The sequence below is a fragment of the Quercus robur genome, chromosome 4 (genome assembly GCF_932294415.1).
Source record: "Quercus robur chromosome 4, dhQueRobu3.1, whole genome shotgun sequence".
Classification (NCBI taxonomy): domain Eukaryota; kingdom Viridiplantae; phylum Streptophyta; class Magnoliopsida; order Fagales; family Fagaceae; genus Quercus; species Quercus robur.
In genome coordinates this window covers 47,749,596-47,771,170 of record NC_065537.1, presented here as the reverse complement: position 1 = coordinate 47,771,170, position 21,575 = coordinate 47,749,596, and the positions used below count along the sequence as shown (strand labels likewise).

The 21,575-nt window shown below is 33.7% G+C and overlaps 2 pseudogenes; one reads left to right on the top strand and one right to left on the bottom strand.

Annotated features, from left to right (window-relative positions):
• Positions 1-1,496: 1,496 nt before the first annotated feature.
• Positions 1,497-4,106, top strand: LOC126722023 (putative pentatricopeptide repeat-containing protein At1g69350, mitochondrial; annotated as a pseudogene).
• Positions 4,107-8,042: 3,936 nt separating this feature from the next.
• LOC126722022 (pentatricopeptide repeat-containing protein At2g03380, mitochondrial-like) lies at positions 8,043-9,206 on the bottom strand (annotated as a pseudogene).
• Positions 9,207-21,575: the final 12,369 nt, after the last annotated feature.

The window sequence follows — 21,575 nt, the reverse complement described above, 5'->3', positions numbered from 1 at the left end:
TATAGATCTCTCCAACTTTTATTATAACCAAACCAAACCCCAAAAAAAAAAAATTTCCAAATCCCAGAAAACAAATTACCAGAAATATATTTTGCTGTTAATCCTTGTCCTCAATTCCAAATCCATTCTCTCCAACCAGTCCGACGATCGCGATCTTGCGTTCGCGAGATCGCGCCGTCGATCGCGATCTTGCCTTCGCGAGATCGAGCCGGATCGAGATCGCGATCGTTCGCGAAATCGCACCGTCGCGAGATCGCGACGTTGATCGCGATCTTGCGAAGCCAGCGAGATCGCGATCCGTTCACAAGATCGCGACGTTGATCGCGATCTCGCCTTTGCGAGATCGCGCCGGCGAGTTCGCGATCCGTTCGCGAGATCGCACCATCGCGAGATCGCGATCCGTTCGCGAGATTGTGCCGGCGAGATCGCGATCCGTTCGCGAGATCGCGACGTTGATGATTTTTTTCTAGGTTGTGGCTTGTGTTTTTCTGGATTTGTGTTTTCCTTCTTCTTTTCCAAACACCAGAAAATATTGGGTTTTCCACGTTTGGGTTCTTTTGTGAATTCTTTTTTGGGTTCTGTAATTGCTTCCTAATCCACATTTCAATGGGTTTTCCAAGTGTGGAGCATGTAATTGGATTGTTAGGAACTATTTGATGAAGTCTTTATTGAAGGCATTGTCCTATACTCCCACCTCTGCGTGATCCTCCTGATTAAAAGGGATTTCATTGAGCATTTGATCTTTGCTATTCCTATGTTTTGTTCTTATAGAAGATCTTAAGAAATAAAAACCCTACTTTTTGATCTTTGTTATGTTTGTTTTTCTTTAAAAATGTGTTTTTCTAACGGCAAACGGAGAGGTGGGTAACAGATCCCTAACGGAAGGCACCTCAGGTGGGCAAAGTGATAAGTTTTAAACCACGGGTAGGCACAGTGTAAACGGGCCTAACCCCAGGTGGGTTTACTGTAATTATCCCAAAAATCAATCACGAGTTATATATTCAGCGAAAAGAAAAAAAGAAGCACGAGTTATTATATAATTTTTGGCCTTCTTCAGCCACTCTCTTTGAAACAGAGAAACTTCATTGATCGGCCTTTTGTTAACATCATCAAAGTTATTGTTTTTTTAATGAATGTTTTTTTGTTTTTCTGAATTCTATTTCGTTCATTTTTTGTTAACGTTTTTGCTCTAAATTCAAACCCTTTATTTGATTTTATTGAGGGCTCTCATCTGTCTCTCAGATGAAGAAAAATGGCTTTGAGATGGTCCGCAGTAGCCTGCGAAGCTAGCTTATTACACGATCAAAAGATAGAGAGATTGGATTAACAACATCTCTCTCTCTCTTTCTTTTCCTATGTCTCCAGTGCACTGCCCATCTCCCTAAAACCCGTTTTTTGTTGTCCCATCACTTCCATGCTCTGACATTGAGTTAAAGTTCAACTAGACTCTAGAACTAAATAAGCACACCTTGTTAAGTTGTTCAAAAAGAAGAATAATGACACTCTATATGCCTCTATTCAGGTCTTGTACCACTTTAAGAACACTAACCCAACTCCATGCCCATCTCTTTGTCACTGGCCTCCACAAAGACCCACTTGCCACCACTAAACTGGTTGAGTCTTATTCTCAAATGGGTGACCTCCAAACTTCAAGACTTGTCTTTGAGACCTTCCCTTCACCAGATTCTTTCATGTGGGGTGTAGTTATTAAGTGTCATGTTTGGAACCACTTCTCTGAAGAGTCCATTTCATTGTATCATAAAATGTTGTACCATCAAGTCCATGTCAATGGATTTATATATCCTAACATTTTGAGAGCTTGTTCTGGTTTTGCTGATCTGCGTATTGGTGGCAAGGTCCATGGGAGGATAATCAAATGCGGGTTTGATACTGATGCTAATGTTGAAACTTCATTGCTTAGGATGTATGGTAAAATGGGATGCTTATATAATGCGCGCAAGATATTCGATGGAATGCCGATGAAAGATGTGGTTTTGTGGAGTTCGATTATATCGTATTACGTTGAGAATGAAAAGGCAAGTGAAGGATTGGATTTGTTTCATTGGATGATTTGTCAAGGTGTTGAACCAGATTCGGTGACAATGCTTAGTGTAGCTGAGGCTTGTGGTGACTTAGGTTTTCTAAGACTAGCAAGGTTAGTTCATGGTCAAGTTGTGACAAGGACAATTAAAAGTGAAGGGTCTTTGGATAATTCTTTAATTGTAATGTATACTAAATGCGGTGATTTACATAGTGTAGAGAAGATCTTTCAAAATGTTACTCAACGGCATTCTGCTTTGTGGACTGCAATGATTACATGCTACAACCAAACTGGTTGCTTCCAAGAAGCAATAGGTGTTTTTCTTGAGATGCAAGAGTCTAAAGTGGAACCCAATTCAGTAACCATGATGGTTGTCATATGTTCTTGTGCTAGGTTAGGTTTGCTTAGAGAAGGGAAGTCGGTTCATTGTTTTGTAACCAGAAAAGCGTTAGATGCTGACCTTGATTTTGTTGGGCCAGCATTAATAGAATTATATGCTGAATGTGGAAAACTAAATTATTGTGAGGAGGTTCTTCGTGTAATTGGGGAGAGAGATATTGTCTCATGGAACATGCTAATATCTCTTTATGCTCGGAAAGGATTGTTGAAGCAAGCATTAGTGTTATTTGTGCAGACGCAGACACAAGGACTGATGCCAAATTCATATGGCCTGACAGGTTCTCTTTCAGCTTGTGGAAGTGTGGGTTCAATACAGCTTGGACATCAGATTCATGGTCATGTTATCAAAAGGGGTATTTTGGATGAGTTTGTCCAGAATTCACTAATTGACATGTACTCAAAATGTGGCCCTGCGAATTGTGGATACAAGATATTTGAAAGGATTGAACAGAGAAGTGTGATAACTTGGAGTTCTATGGTTTGGGGAGTTTCTCAGAATGGTAATTCAGAAGAGGCAATCAGGTTGTTTGATCAAATGTATATGAATGGAATTGAGATGAATGAAGTGACTTTCTTATGTGTAATTAAAGCGTGCTCCCATTTGGATCATCTAGAAAAAGGAAAATGGGTTCACCACAAGCTCATTACTGGTGGTTTGAAGAAAGATCTTTATGTAGATACAGCTTTAACTGACATGTATGCCAAGTGTGGAGATCTTCAAGCAGCCCAAGGAGTTTTTGATAACATCTCAGAGCGAAGCGTGGTTTCATGGAGTGCCATGATTGCTGGCTATGGAATACATGGTCAGATCAATGCTGCCATCTCACTCTTCAATCAGATGGTAGATTCAGGAATAAAACCAAATGAAGTCACCTTCATGAATATACTATCAGCTTGTAGTCATGTAGGATCTATGGAAGAAGGTAAGTTATATTTTAGCTCAATGAAGGATTTTGGCATCAAGCCTAATACAAAACATTTTGCTAGTGTAGTTGACCTTCTGAGCTGAGCCGGCAATCTCAGTGGTGCATATGAAATTATCAAATCAATGCCATTTCATGGGGATGCTAGCATCTAGAGTGCTCTGCTAAATGGATGTCGAATCTACAGAAGAATGGACATGATTAAAATCATAGAAATTGATCTTGTAGATATTAGTACAAATGATACTGGATACTACACCTTACTATCTAATATATATGGAGAAGGGGGAGACTGGGATGAATTTGGGAAGGTGAGGTCAATGATGAAAGGTCTAACAAAGGTTCTTGGGTGGAGTACAATTGAACTTGATAATAGAGTCTACAGGTTTGGAGCTGGGGACCCTTCTCATTTGCAAACCAATGAAATATACAGGATTTTGGATAATTTTCCAACTTTGGCTCTTGAACAAGGATGTGATGTAGAATATAAATAAGGTCAATATCTAATCTTTCTCTAAGGTATTTTTTGCAAGTTCACAGTGAGAAGTTAGCAATTGAATTTGGAATAAATCAATATCACTCTAGGAACAACACTGTAGATTTTAAAGAACCCTAATGTTTGTAGAAAGTCATTCTTTCATCGACATTGTACAAGTCAAAGGCAGAGAGACAATCTCACAAAACTTGATTTGCTTTCATTTTTTCATGTAACATGGTTGCTCTTTTACAAATCAAGACATTAAACAAGCTAGTGTTATTTATAGTGCATTGTATACATTTTGCTTACTCCGAATTCGGGAGGAAATGAAAGGAAGAGAGAAACAGTGTTTCAATTTTTTAAGTATTTCGGAATTTATAAAACATGTTCCTTTCTCACCAATTCCTCCAAATAAGAATGAATTTAACTTTTCCTTTGCCTTTCTTTTGCTCTCCTAACCCTTTTTTTCCATGCTCCTCAATTTTTTCAAGTTTTGTTAAACATTTTTTGTCTCAAAGAGTTCATGCTTTTACAAATGATATAAATTTATAGTTTTAGGAAAAAGATTGATATTAACATCATTCTGACGTATATGAATATACATTTTTCACTATTTAAATTGTACCATAGTCAAAATCTATAACGTATTATTCTTTCCTGAGTATCCCTCTGCATGCATAATGTTCTACTTGCTAGGTAAAACTTGACAAGATTGTCCAACATATATTGATTTTCTTACTTTCTGTTTTTGTTTAGGAGTTCCTAATGATTTTTTAAAACATTTTTATAAGTGGGAGAGGAGGGGGAATCGAATCCAAATTTTCTACACAATGCTACAGGCCCAACAATTTTTACTACTTTTTTCATGACAATTGATTTAGCAAGATTTTATTGATTTTCATATAGGCTCATCACTTACCTACCATTAATAGCTTGACACCTAGGCAGTGTCAATTTTTTGTGAAATTATTTGTGTACATAGACGTTGCAAATTTTCATTATTGAGAAAATAGGACAAAACCACTTAATCACATAATTCTTGATAGTTGCTAACAAGTCAGTGAGCTCTCTTCTAGACATCCTCTACAATGTAAATAAATTTCCTACTAATTTAATCGTTTTCAATGAGAAAACAAGTTGATAAGAAATATATTTAATGTGCAATATGGATTAGCAAATAGATACGGTTTATAAAGTCCTAAATTAATCATTATACAGTTTTCAATCGATACAATATGCCTAGAACATTTCAAAAAAAAAAAAAAAAAAAGGGAAAATGTTTGTGCCCAGTCTTATTCAATAAACAAAGGTTTCCACATAAATAGATAGTTTCCGTCAACTCTTACCACCATCTAATGCCAATTCTGTGTTACCCTTCTTGAACAATGGCTCACAATATCGCGTTGAAGTCACCACTGACATTGAAGGCTTGACTATCACCTCTAAACAAATTAATATACACTTCCATGGATGTATTGTGTAGTAAACGTATCATTCTTCATAGTCGTGCTAGGTGGTCTTATGCATTTATTGTAAAAGCATAAGACTTTCAGAAAGTTATATCAAGGGTTATTATATGTTGGGGTTGCAAAAGCCAAGAAAAATCTTCACAACAAGAATTTGACACTTAGTCAACTCATAAAAGCAGAGGTCCCGGGCTCAACTTCTCCCACCAGGCCATCACAGCCAGCCCCAAAGGACTTTGCAGGTATACTTGGCAAGTGTAGGTAGATGTGCTTCCATGTGTCCTGGAAAATGGTCTCACCTACAAGAGAAGATACCCTTGTTACCTTAAGAAAATGTGCATAAAACTCCTGCTTTTATGGGGTCTAACTAAGAAAGGTAGTTGGTAGGCAGCTTCATCCCCATTTCTGAAGAAGCTAATTCCCACATTATCTATAAATTAGAATTAATATATATAAATAAATATATTTATTTATTTATAAAGCCTACAATCATTACAATTTTAATAAATAATTTCATTGATAATTTGATACCCAGCCAAAAATGTATTTCTTAGATAGATACCCATGTCTTGAGTTCTTGTGCTTTATCATATCATGGTGTTAGTAGTATGTACATTTTAGAGCATCGTAAAGTAACTGTTCCAAGCCATCCCTCAGATACTTTTCAACAATAGTGGAGCAGGGAAGTTGGCAACAGTCCAATGTCAGTTTTTAAAAGTAATAAACCTTTACAACCCCACAAAATTGCATTCAAGTTGGTGACAATGAGCCTCGCAGCTTTGAAAACTCCCTATCATCTTCTTATGTTGCGCATTTATGATGAATCATATAACTACCAAAGCGATGCAACTTTAGGAAGTGAGATATCATCACATATCCATCTCCACTTGGCTACACCCTGGGGACTTCCTCAATCCTCTTTGCTTCATCAGCTCCCTCACCTGATTAACCTGACTCAATCTTCCATCTGAAGCATACAAGTTACACGAGTACATAGTAACAAGCTTCATTAGGATGTAACTCTAGCATTTTGCGTATTGCCACTTCTCCAAGATCAAACCTTCCATGGAGTCCACATCGATGGAGAAAAGATCCAAAAAAACTAACTTCTGGTTGAATTGGCATATCTATATATTACTAAAAGCTGAAGCGTAGCATTTAATGCTGCTACTCTCACGTTGCGCCACATCAGTTGCCACATCATTCTTTTTTTTTTTTTTTAAATATAATTTGTCCTACAATTTTAAAATGGTTTTTACAATTTTCAACCCTATAAATGCAATCCACTACTTATTTATTTACTTCCATTATCATCCTATAATAAATCTGTATAATTAATCCAGTCCATCTCTTATTTTTTTTAGTTCCACTATCAAGCCCAACCCAAAGCCTATTCAACTCAGCTTTAAAGTTTTGTGTGAGCCTTTTTATAAACAAAAAACAAAAAAAACAAACAAACAAACGTTGAAGCCTTTCAAGCTTTAGGGTTTTTTTTTTTTTTTTCTTTCCAATTTTCCTATAATTGTTTTTAACATTTATTTTTTTTAATATTTACACTTCTCCAACCTTTCTCTCTCTCTTACCATTTCATTTCCCCACTACTTCAATCTTTCTCCCTCCCTTACCTTTTCATCTCCCCACTACCCTCTACAATAATATCATTCTTCCTCTTTCCTTTCATCTTTCTTTATTTTTGTCTTTTCTTATTAACACCCTCTTACTATAAATTTGTCACTATCTCTTCTATTCTATGCATAGTCTTCCCTCACCAAAAAAAAAAAAAAAAAAATCTCTCTCTCTCTCTCTCTCTCTCTCTCTCTCTCTCTCTCTCTCTCTCTCTCTCTCTCTCTAAATTTTTGCTGGACTTTTTTATTTTTCTTGCATCTCTACGTTTAGGTTGATAATTTTTTATATTCTTTAAAACTCTATTTTGGGTTAATGCGATTTAGTTTTGTTTTTTAAATTGTTGTTGTTTTTTATTATTTTTTATTCTCTTTGATTGTTAAATGTTATCCTATTGCGTTCTAAAGAATTAAATATAGCATATGAAAATAAAATATTATTCTATTACATAGCATGATTTTGATAATTTGGTATTTATTCTGTTACATATCATGATTTTTTATAGTGCTCAATTTAGGTGTTAAACTATGAGACTTTACTAATTTTTGTTTATTTTCTAATCCTTTGTGATGGACAAAGTACTTTTAATAGTTGTATTAGAAGTACTCTATAATGCCATTCATTTAAAGAAAAGAAAAGGTTAGCCAAACGAAAATAATCGGATTTGACAAATTTTAACTTTTACAATTTTATTTTTATTATTATTATTTTATTACAATGCATGTATAGAAATTTAATTCTTAGATTTTGCTAATAATTGTTTATTTGATAATATATTTTGGGTGGCCGAAATTATAATTTCTACAAAGAAAATAACCTTAATAGATTATCAAAAACAAAATTTTATCCTAATAATGGTTCAATTGATCATTGTTAGTTTCTCAAAAAAAAAAAAAAAAAAAAAAAAAAAAAAAAAAAAAGATCATTGTTAAGTTTTATTAATTTTTTTTAGTTTACGTTTTTTTGGTGTTTTAAATTGTTCCTATAATAAATAAAAATATAATTACGAAATACATTACTCATTATTAGATTAGTTTAAATTGTAAAAAAATAATAATAATTAATAAAACCACCATAAAAATAATTATCACGCGCAACGCGCAGGTTTGCGACTAGTTCTCAATAAAATCCATGGCTTCTTCAAGTCTGCCAGCATGAGCTAATAGATCTACCATACATACATAATGCTTCATGGAAGGAACATAATTATAGTCCCGGCACATCAAATTGAAACACCTCCAGCCCTCCCCAATCATCCCTGTATTTCTACAGGTTGTTAATATAGTTGTAAAGATCACTTCATTCGGCTCTAAATTTTCTTTCAACATTTCACTGAAAAGTGCAAGGGACCCACTACCATCCCCCTACATTCCATCACCACCAATCATTGCACTCCATGTTATACTGTTCTTCTCTACCATCCCATCAAAGACTACACAAGCAGACTTCACATCCCCACACTTGGCATAGAAGTTTAGAAATGTGGTGACCACATAGCCACTAGATGATTGTAAGCCCCCCTTTATGAAGAAAGCATGAAGTGAAGAACCGACTCCAAGAGCACTAAGGGAAGCACAAGCTGAGAGAACACTAACAAGTGTGACTGCATCAGGTGAGATAGAATCTGATCTCATTTGATGAAAGAGTTCAAAAGCTTTAGGTTCATATGCAAAACTAACTTGGGAATACCCAAAAATAATTGAGTTCCAAGTAATCACATCCTTGACCATAACTGCTTCAAATATATAACGAGTATCTCTGACAACATGGCATTTTGCATACATATCTATAAGAGTATTTCTCACTGTAGGATCACCTAACCCAAGCTTAATCCCAATATCATGAACTGAATTCAGTAATATATCAACCTACTCCTCATCCATAAACAACTTTACTGCCCTCACTGGGATGACCACACTGTGTGTACCCAACAATCATAACTGTCCATGAAACAAGATCAATAACAGAAAGCTCGTCAAAGACGGAACGAGCATCTGTAGCATCCCCACGCTTAACATACATGTCTAGAAGTGCAATCGCCAAGAAAGAATTAAATTCAATACCGTTTTTAATCACATACCCATGAACCCACTTCCCCCGACGCAAAGCTCTTAACTTTGTACATGCAGTGACTAGGCTCCCTATGGTAAACTCGTTTCCCTCAACTAACCCTTCTCTCATTCTATTAAACAAGACCAACCCTTCTCCAGACAATCATTCTGCACATACCCCACAATCATCGACATCCACAACATTACCACCACTCTCTGAGGCATTTTCTCAAACAGGTAGAGAACCCAAAAATGTCCTCATACAAATCATTCAAAAAATATCACTGGTCAACATAACTTCAGTTGAAATGTACACAAACCTTCAGCTGATATGTATTAGATATTTTCTTTTTGTTTGGCATGTAATTGATATTTTAACTTAATCACTGGTTACAACAGCTGCAAAATTAACAAAAAGGGAAAGGAAATGACAAAAGTGACCTCCTCTCTGCAGTATTTTTTATGTATAAGATAGTTAAAGACATGTATATTGTTGCAACAGGATATAAAAGCATAACTATATGCTCATAAACATTGCTTACTTTCATCTACATCTACTAATTTCAAGGCGATACTATTTTGTAATTGCAGAATATTTTTTTTAATATTGTATTTCTATAAATCAGCAACTCAATGTGAAATTAGTAAGAGGGTGGCAAAGAACCCTCAAAAATCCTATCTTCAAAACAAAATTGGAGATAATCCCATTAATTTATTCACAGAAATGGTAACAGAGCTATAGTCTTCAAAGGGATAGAAGACTTGTTCATGGTTGTAGATACTGTTAGAACCTTTGTTTTTTGGTATAGAAATTTATTCTAATATCTACAAAATAAGGGCATCAAATACCAAAGAAAAGACTAACATCTCTACTCAATTGCATCAAGTGTGAAATTCTTCAATACATAATAACAGAGCAGGTTATCCTACAGAACAGAATAATCATTTTTTGGGAAAAAAGACACCAAATAAAAAAAGAGAGGATAAAGTATGAATTATTTTCTTTCACAAATCCAATCCAAAGGCATTTAGGAATGGAAGTAACTTAATTCTTGGCCAGCAAGTCTTAAATGAGCAACTAACCTAATGGAGTATTGTTCCAGGAAAAAAAAAATACCCTAAAATTTCATAGACATGAAAGGCTTAAAATCAAAACATCCCAATGTGACTGAAATAGTAAATTTAGAATGAACATTGATAGAAATTTGCCTATTATCTACTTCAAACACTAGTAAATAATTGAGCAATTTATGTTGTATGATATCCATCCATGACCAAATGCAACTGCTTAGTAGGTAGATGTAGGATTGCATTGAAAGAAGGATGTTCTATGCACTTATGATCATTTCAAATATTGTCTTGGTTTTGTTGTTTTTTTCTCTACTTAGTACTCACACATGTTCAGGGACTCCATTTTATTCTTTAATGTCATTCTTCCTTTCTCCCATGTAAAATTTTGTTTTATAATTTTGCATGTCATTTATTTTCTATGTTGGAAGATATGGATAAAAAAAACATTTAAATTGGGGTCAAACTTGGCTGTTTAAACCTATAATAATTCAACAGCAAAAAAATAGATGGCAACAACAATGACATTTCAAATTTTCAATTGCAAATTAAATTAAACACACGTGAGTCAATAACAAACTGACAATGAATAATCACAAGACTTACAACACAAAGAAACTACCAAAAGCAGTGCCCTGAGTGCAGATCCGAAGGCATATTTAACAAGGCCATTCTTGAATTGGAACATTGACTCAACAAATTGGTTAATCGAAAAGCTCTCACCCAAAAGAAAAATCTGTTTGGCCAATTCCTGCAATAATATGTCTTTGTCAAAAGACTCAAAACTAACAAATCTGATAACTCCATGATTTGCTTGATCAAATTCTTAACTTCTTAAGATGGTCAGAAAACTATTAAAATCATAGGGTCTTGTTATCAATTTTTTTTAAAATCCTATAAATTTTGATAAAGAATACGATTAAATCAACTTCCAAAGACACCAAACATAATCCAATTGAAATTTAAAAACATAATGAGTTGCATTAATTTAAGGGAATAAACATCGGCATACTTTTGCAAGATAGAAAGTATTCCTCTATGACATAGGTTGAGTCCAACTCTAAGTGATAGAATGAACCTTGTTAGTAGGATTTCGCACAGTAACTATTGTTGAATCTTTTGAGAGAGAGGTGAGCTATTGTTGGGTATAGACCGATCTATAACTATTGTTGAATCTTTTGAGATTTGTGGGTTTTGTTTGCAGTGGTGGCGGGTTTATTTGTGGTGGTGGTGGGTTGCAATTCTGTGGTGATTGATTAGGTCAAATTACATGAAAAATCGTGGAGGCATAAACAAATCACCAAATAATCTAGAGTGCAGCAGAAAGTAGCACAGTAATTTTTTGACTAATGGGGAAGACCTTTATAGGCAAAAAACCCCACCGGGTGATTTTCAGGTTACCACTCCCAAGAATCCACTAATCAAAATTAAGTGATTACAAATACAAGGAATCTTACCCTCTTGGCCTATCCCAAAGCACCTACCTATAGTAGAATCCTTACGTCAATCCCCAATTGGACTTGATTTTGTAGAAACTTCTTCTACAATAGATTATAGTACGTAACTAATTCCCAAAAACTTGAAACTTCTTGTTGGATGCAAATTTCTTCAATACACTTGAAGAAGAGAAAGCAAATTGGTCATAAAACCCTAAGGTGTATAAGAACATAGTAGCTTCACAATAAGTGTATAAATTCTCTGTGTAAGTCTCTATGTATGATGATAGCTATAAAATAATCCTTTTATATCATCTAGTACGTAGGGGTGTGCAAAATATCCGCTTGACCTGCAACTCGCCCAACCCCCAGCTGACCCACCTGCCCCGTGCAAGTCATCAAGTTAGGCGGTTTAAGTTGGGCGAGTTAGACCCCCAAAATAGCGGATTGGGTTGGGTAACGAATTGAAAAATTGCCAACTTGCTACAACCCAACCCACCCGCTTAATTATTCATAAATAATATATATATTAGTTCAAATTGTTCAACCGTATATTTTGTATTTAAAGTTAATCAATTCACCTAATTAATTTTTACAGCTAATCAGTAATCAATTCCTTAATCAAAATACAAAAAGTCAACATTGAAACCTTAAACTCACTTTAGCCATATACTACACTCCGTATTTAGCCTTCACCTTCAACTACTTCCTCCCCCTTTCTCTTTCTTGTTGTTTTGTATTTTTCTTTCTTAACCTTTTTGAAAAGCTGGAGGTCATTTAGTTTCTAATAATAGAGTTAGTTATACTATTGTGCACCTGTAATACTCTTAGTGGTTCTTATAATTTGTAATACAGTTAGTTTAGGCACCAAGGTTGGTTATATATTCTCTATAGTTTATCAAATATATATACACTCTGTATTCAGTAACTAACTGTAGTTTGAGACAATTGTTTTTAAGAACATGCATACCATTTTGAAGTTTATTTGTTATCTTGGTATGTTATTATTTTGAATCATTGATGTGACTTAGGAAATGTTAAGACTTTGAGTTTGTTGATTTAATTTCCCTCGGATGTAAGGTAGCAACCTACTGTTTTTTTTTTTTTTTTTTTTTTTTTTTGTTGTTGTTGTTGTTGTTGTTGTTGTTGTTGTTGGGTGTGGAGACAAGGTCTATTAGAGATGATATGTCTCTTTTTCATTGACCCTATGTTTGTGTTGGAATTGAGATTATTCAATGAAATCTACCTATAATTTTTTGTGTGCATTAGTTATATTTTGAGATTATTCAATAACAAATTGTAGTTTGTGATAATATTTTTTAAAAGAACACTATTGATGCCAACCCACTAAATCTGTCTAACTCATTGAGTTGAAATTGCCAAAATTTGTAACCAATCCACCAGATTAAGACTATTGGAATTTTCCCAACTCACTAGTGGCGGATTGGATAGAAATATTGGCCTTTACCCACCCAATTCGACCCGTGCACACCCCTATCTAGTACATTAGAGAACGAAACCCTAGAATGCCATGTCATCATAAGCCAAAAATCATATCTGAAAATTATGGATCTGCGAAGCTCGATAGATCAATAGGTATCAAGATTCATTAATTCTCGAAAGCAACTTGTATCAAGCTAGGTGTTAAGTTGATGGATTTCAGCTTTTTTAGACTTGCTTCTTTGTACAGTCTTCATGTTTTCAATAATACCACTTGTAAGGTTTATCAAACATACTTCTTGATATTCTTAAGTCCACTTAAAAATATCAAAATACAAGTAGAGTGCATTTTGCCAAAGGATATGCCAATTACATAAAAATATGACCCTAACACTATTGGCTGAGGATATGGTTTATGGTAAGGTTGCATGCATCAAATTTAATTCGAGTCAAAACATTTATTAATTCCTAATGTAATAGGTAAAAATTGATTAGTTAGACAAGTACTTAATTAATTAAAAATTTTGGAATTAATTTGCCAACCTTAAGGACAAAGAAAAAAAAATGAAGTTAAAATTCGAAGGGAATCAAATAACAGCTGGAATAGTTTCAATCGGAACCAAAAAGGAAAAGATCTGAGGAGGATATGGACCAAGTGACAATTGACACTTGCACCAGAATCCCCAGATCTCCTTTCTTTTTTTGGCCCAGCTTGCTTCCCACTCAGTTTGACTTTGATCCTACATTTATTCCTTCAAAAAACCTAATTTTCCTAAGTACCACATTGCCTAGACACAAAACCCTAGTTCCCACACATCTAGTATAGATTTCCCCCCCCCCCCCCCCCACCCACCTTATCATCAGTTCAAAACACACATGGAGTCCCTCGAAAACTTCAGAAATTCTCAGAAATGGTGTTGTTTAAGCTTGTAGTGTTGTGTATACAGGTAAGGTTTCTAAACCTTTCTTTTAATTATGCCCTAGTTAGTTAGATTTAAGCATACTTTTATTTCTAGTTCTTCACGTGTTCTTGATTGCTAGTATGCTAGATCTAGGTTGTTCTTAGTCTTTGCATGATTAGAGTTTTTCAATTCAATAACATGTTCACATGTTCTAGATTAGGGTTTATCACACATCACACATATATTCACCATGTCTTTCAATTTTTATTATTTTCATGCCTAGAATAGGGTTTCATCATGCTTATCAATGTTTGTTTCACTCTTCAATTACTTGCTCTTAGATAATATAAACTGCTTGAATGATATGATATGATATTGACTACTACAGTCTAGAAGACTAGTTTCACCAGGCAGGTTGGGTGTCTAACACCTTTCCAGTCATGTAACCTAACCTTTGAACTTAGATGAATGATTAGTAGATTGGACTTATCCTTTTAATTTTTTTTTTTTTTTTAGATTGTAACTAGGAATAAAAGTACTATACTTTTGTTGTAGAATGTATTTAGAACCAAAGCAATGTAATTTTTAGCTATTATCAAAGAGATGTACATTTTCAATTCATCAATAAGAATGATGCACCTTTCAATTTTGTTTTCTTATTTTTCCAATCAAAAAAGTGGTAACTCCATTGTAAACTAAAACCCTTAACCTAGGAAGGAGAATAACAACAGCAAGATCCTCCCACTGTCACTTGAAAAGCAATAACATGACTACACCCTATTCGCATAGGTTAAGTGTCAAAACTTAATTCTTTTGGGTTTGAGTTGGGGGCGTGGTCTTTTACACTACCTCTGTTTTTAAAATGCGATTGTTGAGCATTTAAAAAAAAATGCAATCTCATAGAATCAAGGGCCAAACACTAGGTTTTTTTTAAAATGTGCTTTTGCCCAATGAAAATGTTTACCTAAACAGACTTAAGTGTGAAGTTCTTCCTTATGAACTTAAAAGAACATAAGGGGTTTGTTGAAAGAATTTATTTTGAATAATAGTAAGATTTAAAAAATAAGCTAAGTAAAAAAAAAAAAAGTAACAATTGTACATAGAATTTTTTTTTTTTAATGTACATGTGAAATGAGAAGGGGGAAAAAAAATTTTGCAAACAAGAACTAGAATAATTTTATTTAAGTAAAAAATAAAAAAAAAAAAAAAAAAAAAAAAGGCTTATGGTTTATATCATGTTTCAAAATTAGTTCTAGTTTTATTTATTTATTTTATTAAAGTCCTAAATTACAATTTGACCACCAAACTTTCACAAAGTTACAATTAGATCCTCAAACTTTCACAAACTTACATTTTCTACTTCAAACTTCCCAAATTACTTTTTCAACCCCAAATATTTCTAAATCATACTTTGACCCAAAAACTTTCCCAAAATTACAAAAGACCTTGAAAATTTCCAAAAATTGCAAAAAAAATCCCTTAAACTTCCAAGATTTGCAAAAATCACCATTCCAACACTAAATTTCAAAATAATTAAAGAAAATAAAAAGTATTCCTCCAGGATTTATAAATTATCAAATGACATTACTTTCACACTTGATAAGAATTTAACCATTGTATTCTTTTTTGTCTCTTTATGCCTTTTTTGCATTAAAAACAAAAACAAAACAAAACAAAAAAAAATCTTTGAGGGAATAAGTTACAACTTGGGCTTGTCATGCTATCCTCAGGGAGTGATATAAGTTTCTTGGCACTTGCAAATGCAATTTTCTTATACATGCCTAGTTGTACTTAAATTTCACAGGCAAAGTATATGTACTCAAATTTCAAATGCTAGTGTATGTACTTGAGTTTCACATGCTTAGTATTTGTATTTATAGTTCACACGTAAATGTATATACTTTGTCGTTACAGGTTGCCGTTGGCACAAAATACGTAGATTTAACATAACTTTTTTTCAAAAACCAACTTCCCAATTCTTGAGTTATTTTTCAAATAATAAAAATTAAAGACGTAATCAAAATAAGGTTATTTTAGGATAGACGTTGTGAGGTGTTTGATACCTTCCTTACATCTGATAGAACTTCTGAGTCCATGTATTTAATTCAAGGCATTTGCCTATCTTTTTTAGCTTAAAAAAAAAAAAAAACCTTAAGTACACCCTTAGTTAATTAAAAATAAAATGAATTAGACATAGGTGACTAATCACACCTTAGAAACCAATGGTTAATGAAGACTGCAAAAATGGAAAGACAATAGATGGACTCACTAATGCATACACAATCACGCAAGTATCCACACTAATTACACACTTTCACACATGTCTTGCCAAGAAACCTCCAAACATCAAGAGGTGTTGTGGGGGTGTGTGGGGGTGTCAACACGTCCATTGCCTCCATTTAAAGGTTGTCTTGCGAAAGACCATTCATTAATTGCCTCATCCAAAGGCATTTTGTCAAAAACAATTCTTTTAGTCTTCCCTACTTCTTTATCTTCTTTATTCCAATAAGCTGGATTATGCTTGTGCCCCGATATGAATTTGCATTCTCTTCTCTTAAGGCCCAAACTCATTGATTCTTGTGCTTCGTTCATGGGTTCATGTCTTTGTGTGAAAAATTAGTTGGCAACAGATATATAATTACATATTAAATTTAAAAGATATTTATCTATAAAGTTTATTAGTTTAATTGAATGACCGGCTTAGCGCTAGTCCTGTTGAAATATCTATTTTGGACAATAATTATTTTTCACGTGTTCAAATTTCAACGGATCCAATATATAAGAGCACTAGACCCAATCTTGCCCTCAATTTACAAATAATCTTAAGACAATAGATAGAGTCTCATACTATACAACAACATAAAATCACATTCTTAAATAATACCCTAAGTAGTACTAGTAAATACTAAATACGAATACGAATACGTTACTCTTTGTCTATCCTATAACTATGGCAGTGAAGTATTTGTGTCTATTCCTTCCTGGTGCCCCGGGCCAGCTACCATGTGAAGAAATAAACTTGCGAAGTATGTGGACCACAACATTTGCTGTTTTTGGACGATTCATGCGTGGATAAGAGGAAAATGTTTGTAGATAAGAGAGCGAGTTTTTGATAAAAACCTTGTAGTTTAACTAGTATTTTCAATAAAGATATAAAGGGTTTAAATCACCCATTATTGTATCTGTTGTCCTCATGAATAAATTGGTAGCTATTGTTTAAAACAGTGCTCTCAAGCTTATGATTGTATGTGTTTTCTTAGATATACGTGCACAATTTGCTTTTACATTTTAGAAGAAATATATATAATCAAAGAATCATTTAATGAAGTATTAAATATACTTTGACTTGCTCCGCACTCACTAACAAAAGCATATTTTTATATAAAGAAAGCTCTGGCCTAAAATGTTGTACTTTTGACAATAAACTCACACAAACAGGGGTAGAGGGAAGGGGATTAACTAGTATAACTAAGATAAAACTATTTAGAACAGGATCTATAGCCTTGAGTGACTGGACATGGCAAAATGGGTGGGGCGGGGCGAGGCAGGTTGGATTTGGATTGGGTCAATCGGGTTACAGGTCAAATGGGTTACGGGTAAAAAAACGGGTCATTTTAAACAGATTAAAAATGGGTTCGGGTTGCGGGTCCGGTCAGGTCACGTTGACCCGTATTTTTCACATGAATTTTTTTTTTATTTTATAAAGAAAACAACATATATTTGCCATTTGAAAAGTCATACAACAAATTACTTAATGTAAAATGGATTACTTTGAATTCACCACTTATATCAAGAATGAACTCAATTAAACTTATTAATACCTATTCAAAAATTTTAAAATTATACAAATCCTAACATTGCTATCTAAAACAAAATAACACAAAAATAAGTAAAACAAATACACAAGTTAAACTTATTAATGCCTATTCAAAAATTTTAAAATTATACAAATCCTAACATTGCTATTTAAAACAAAATAACACAAAGATAAATAAAACAAATACACAAGTTTTATTTCTACACAATATCAACATCCCAAAATATAAAACAAAATTACAAATGACTTATTAGATAACTCATTTTATAAAGAATAAAAAAATATAAAAAATTTACAATTTTGAAAATTGATTTTATAATCTATTATAAATTGTGGTTGGCACTCTATTTCAATTTGAAATATATATTAAAGTTTGATTGTTTACTTATTTATACATGATCTCTTTTATGAATATCATATCATTGTTAAGCAACACACACTCTAGAAAATATCATAATTTATTTTGAAAAACCGTTTATTTTGGACATAAATTGTTAAAAAATAAGTTTAAGAATTCATAATTTATGCTAATTTGATACTTTGGCTTCACTATCTTCACACTTGTAAATGTTTCTCATATATGTCTACAATTTTAAATCTATGTTTTTAACTCTACTGTAATCAGATTATCTTGGCATGTACTTTGCTATTTGATATCTAAAAATTTTTACTTATTACAAAATGTTTACCATTCATCTTTTAACTAATTTACATGCATTTATGTAAATGTCTCAATTGTTTCCTTAAAGCTTACAACAAACAATTAAACCAATATTGTCTAAATTTTATTTATTTATTTTCAAAACAAATTTTAAAAAATGGTTCGGTTCTAGTTGGGCTGTGGGTCAGGTCAGGTTGACCTGCAAAAAACACAAGTCGGGTCACGGATCAACCCGTTTTGGTTTCGGGTCAAAAAAAATTGGGTTCGGGTCGAGTATTTTTCAAGTCGGGTTAGAAAATTCTGACCCGTTTTGCCATGTCTAAGAGTGACCCAACAAATTAATGCTTCCTTTAAAGAAAATTGATGTATAGTCATAGTGGGCTATGTAATTTGGGATTAAGCTCAGTCCTTAGAAGTTTAAAGCTGCTTAGAAATGTGGTTTTAGTCAATGAGTCTTGTCTTAAAAAATAAGTACAGTCTTTCTTATGTGTATCTCACAATTTGTCCAAATCAAGTCTTTTGTATTGATTCTATTGATTGTAATTAGTAAGCGGCTTAGCATGACTTCTATTTACCTTCTCTTTTCATGAATCTGAATTTCTTAGTTCTCTCTTTATCCCTGCTCTACTACATTATTAACATAAATCTATATATTCATATCACAGCATTTTTAACCAGTCAATAGATTTAAGGTTAAACAGCTTCTACAGGTTAAAAATAAAAAATAAAAAATAAAAACCCTTCTTGACTCTCTTGCTCTTATAACTTCAGTGCTATTCCTCCTATTATTAAGAATATATATATATATATATATATATATTATATCATGGTTCACAGTAAATGAGTCAGTTAGCGGCTAACTAGCCCCATTTCCCTGAGGAGGAGGAAAGAGGTCAAGAAAAGCCATGGTAGCATCACTTTCCAAACAACCTGGTACACCCACTTGCAGCTCATCCTGCCACTCATTGTTTATCCAGAAAAATACTTTTAGATAAATTGGCATATACCAAAATATGGTCCATCAAAAAACTTATCTTCTTGAAATGTCACGCAAACATCAAGATTGAATCCAATGCAAATTATGCAATCAATATCAAAAGCGAAGGGCGGCACTAACTGTTGAAACTGATTGGGACTACTGACTAATCAAAGCTTAGGCATTGCACCTATAAATATCAACCATACCTTGTGTTCAAGCTCATCCACAATCAAATCCTCTTCCTACAAGAAATACAAGTACTCTCCACTTTTGTTTAATGCTTCAATTTAACTCCTTGATGGCAAACTCACGTTTAGCAAGGTTTGTAACAGAGGTTGCACCTCCACAATATATTAGTGTCATCAGGCACAAAGCAAGAAAGATGCTGGATACAATAAATGAAGAAGACAGAGATGTTAGTGCAAAAAACTTGCTAGCTTCATCACCAAAGAGTTCTTTGTGGTCATCATCTTCTTCTCCTTCAGCTTCTTCAGCAGCTCTTAATGCTGATACTTTCCCAAAGAGGTTCACAGGTCATTTCTGATCTTTGATTGCTACGAGTCTTGAAGACTGAGCACATAATTGTGTCTTGACAGCACATAATTGTGCATGAGCCTTATCTCATCTATTTTTGTAGAATTTATGAGATTATAAAGTGACGAACATCTGTACCAGGCAATGTAATTGATGGAATTAATGAGAAACTGTGTTATCATTTTCAAATGTACAGAGCAATGGTTTTATATCAATAAAGAAAATTTTGCTTAAGGCTTTGGCATGTAATGAACATTTGTAGTGGCCTCAAGTCAAGACACTAGCAAAGAAACTAGGTAAATTCCAGTGGTGCTGCACCTCACTGTCAGCATTGTTTGACAAAGGTGGCAATCTTCTTCCCCAGAACCAGCCAATCCTTAGTAAAAATTGTGAGTAGGAAGAACAAAAGGAATTAAATCCAAAAATTGGAATTAACTACTTTTTAAGTTATATTTTTTATATATATAAACATATTTTATTACTTATGTCATAAAAAAATTAATTAAAATGGAAGTCAATTCTTACCATAAAAAATAAAATAAAATAAAAGGAAGGTATTCCACATCAAGTCTAGGAACACACTGAACTAATACATCAAGTTATTATTGGTGCATAATAAAAATAGTGTCAATGATAACACATGTAAAAATGATGTTGCTCCCATCATAAGTTAATGACAAAACAATGTGTGAAATCGGGTGAAACCTTAGGATTGTTGATTCCACATACCGCCAATAAGGGTAATTTTTCTAATATCCAAGCCTCTTGATTAACTAGGAGCATAGACTATGGACATCCTTACAACCATATAAAAGGCACCTGAACTTGTCAACAACCCCACCCAAAAGAAGTCTCTCTTCAACTTCATCCTATTTGTTGTTGAGACAATATGACATGTAGCACAAGATCATGCAGTCATTAGGCCAGTAAATGGCAGCTCACTCAAATTCACTGGGTCGATCTTTGTCAAGCGATGATAAAACTAAGCAAACTACATGTCGTACAAAGCATCAAACGTTTATACCTAGCAGTGCAACTGATCGTTCCCTCCCTATGATATAATGCTAAACGAATGTCGTAGTATCATTGGTTGAAGACAGTTTCTACAGTTGTGTTACTTACGATTGATAGAATTAGTAGAAAGTCTATTACACTTACTGTTATGTATTGTTACAACCAGGGGCGGAGCCAGAAATTTTTGTTTGAGAGGGCCGATTTGTGTTGCTAATTTATTAGTCTATACAAATTTTTATACACATACACAAACACATGTATCTATACACACACAAAAAATTAGTATCTTTCATAATAAATCCTTAAAATTAAATGTTTCATATAATTAAAATAATCTTTGTTGAGGTCTAAAAAATCACAGTACCCAAGCCCAAAGAAATAAGTGCAAAGGGGCTATGAAAAAGAGAAGAAATGGTAAGCCCAAGAGGCTTGAAGGCCAAAAAAGCATCAAGAAGGAAAAAAGGGGGAAGCCCAAAGGCTTATGAGAAAAGAAAAAAGAAAAGGAAAAGAAGCCCATGTCAGAGGATTGAAAAAGAAAGCTGAGCCGGGATCCTCAGAGACCACCAAAAAGCTCGGATCCCCCTAAGCGTGTAAGCATAGCCAACAAAAGATTAAGATAGTTTGAAAGAAAAAACAGATAAAAAGAAACATAAGAAATAAAGGAGAAGCCACGTCCTTCTTAAGCACCAGACGACCCAGCAAGAAAAGAGGAAAGAATCAGCGACCTCTCATGGCGCAAGTGG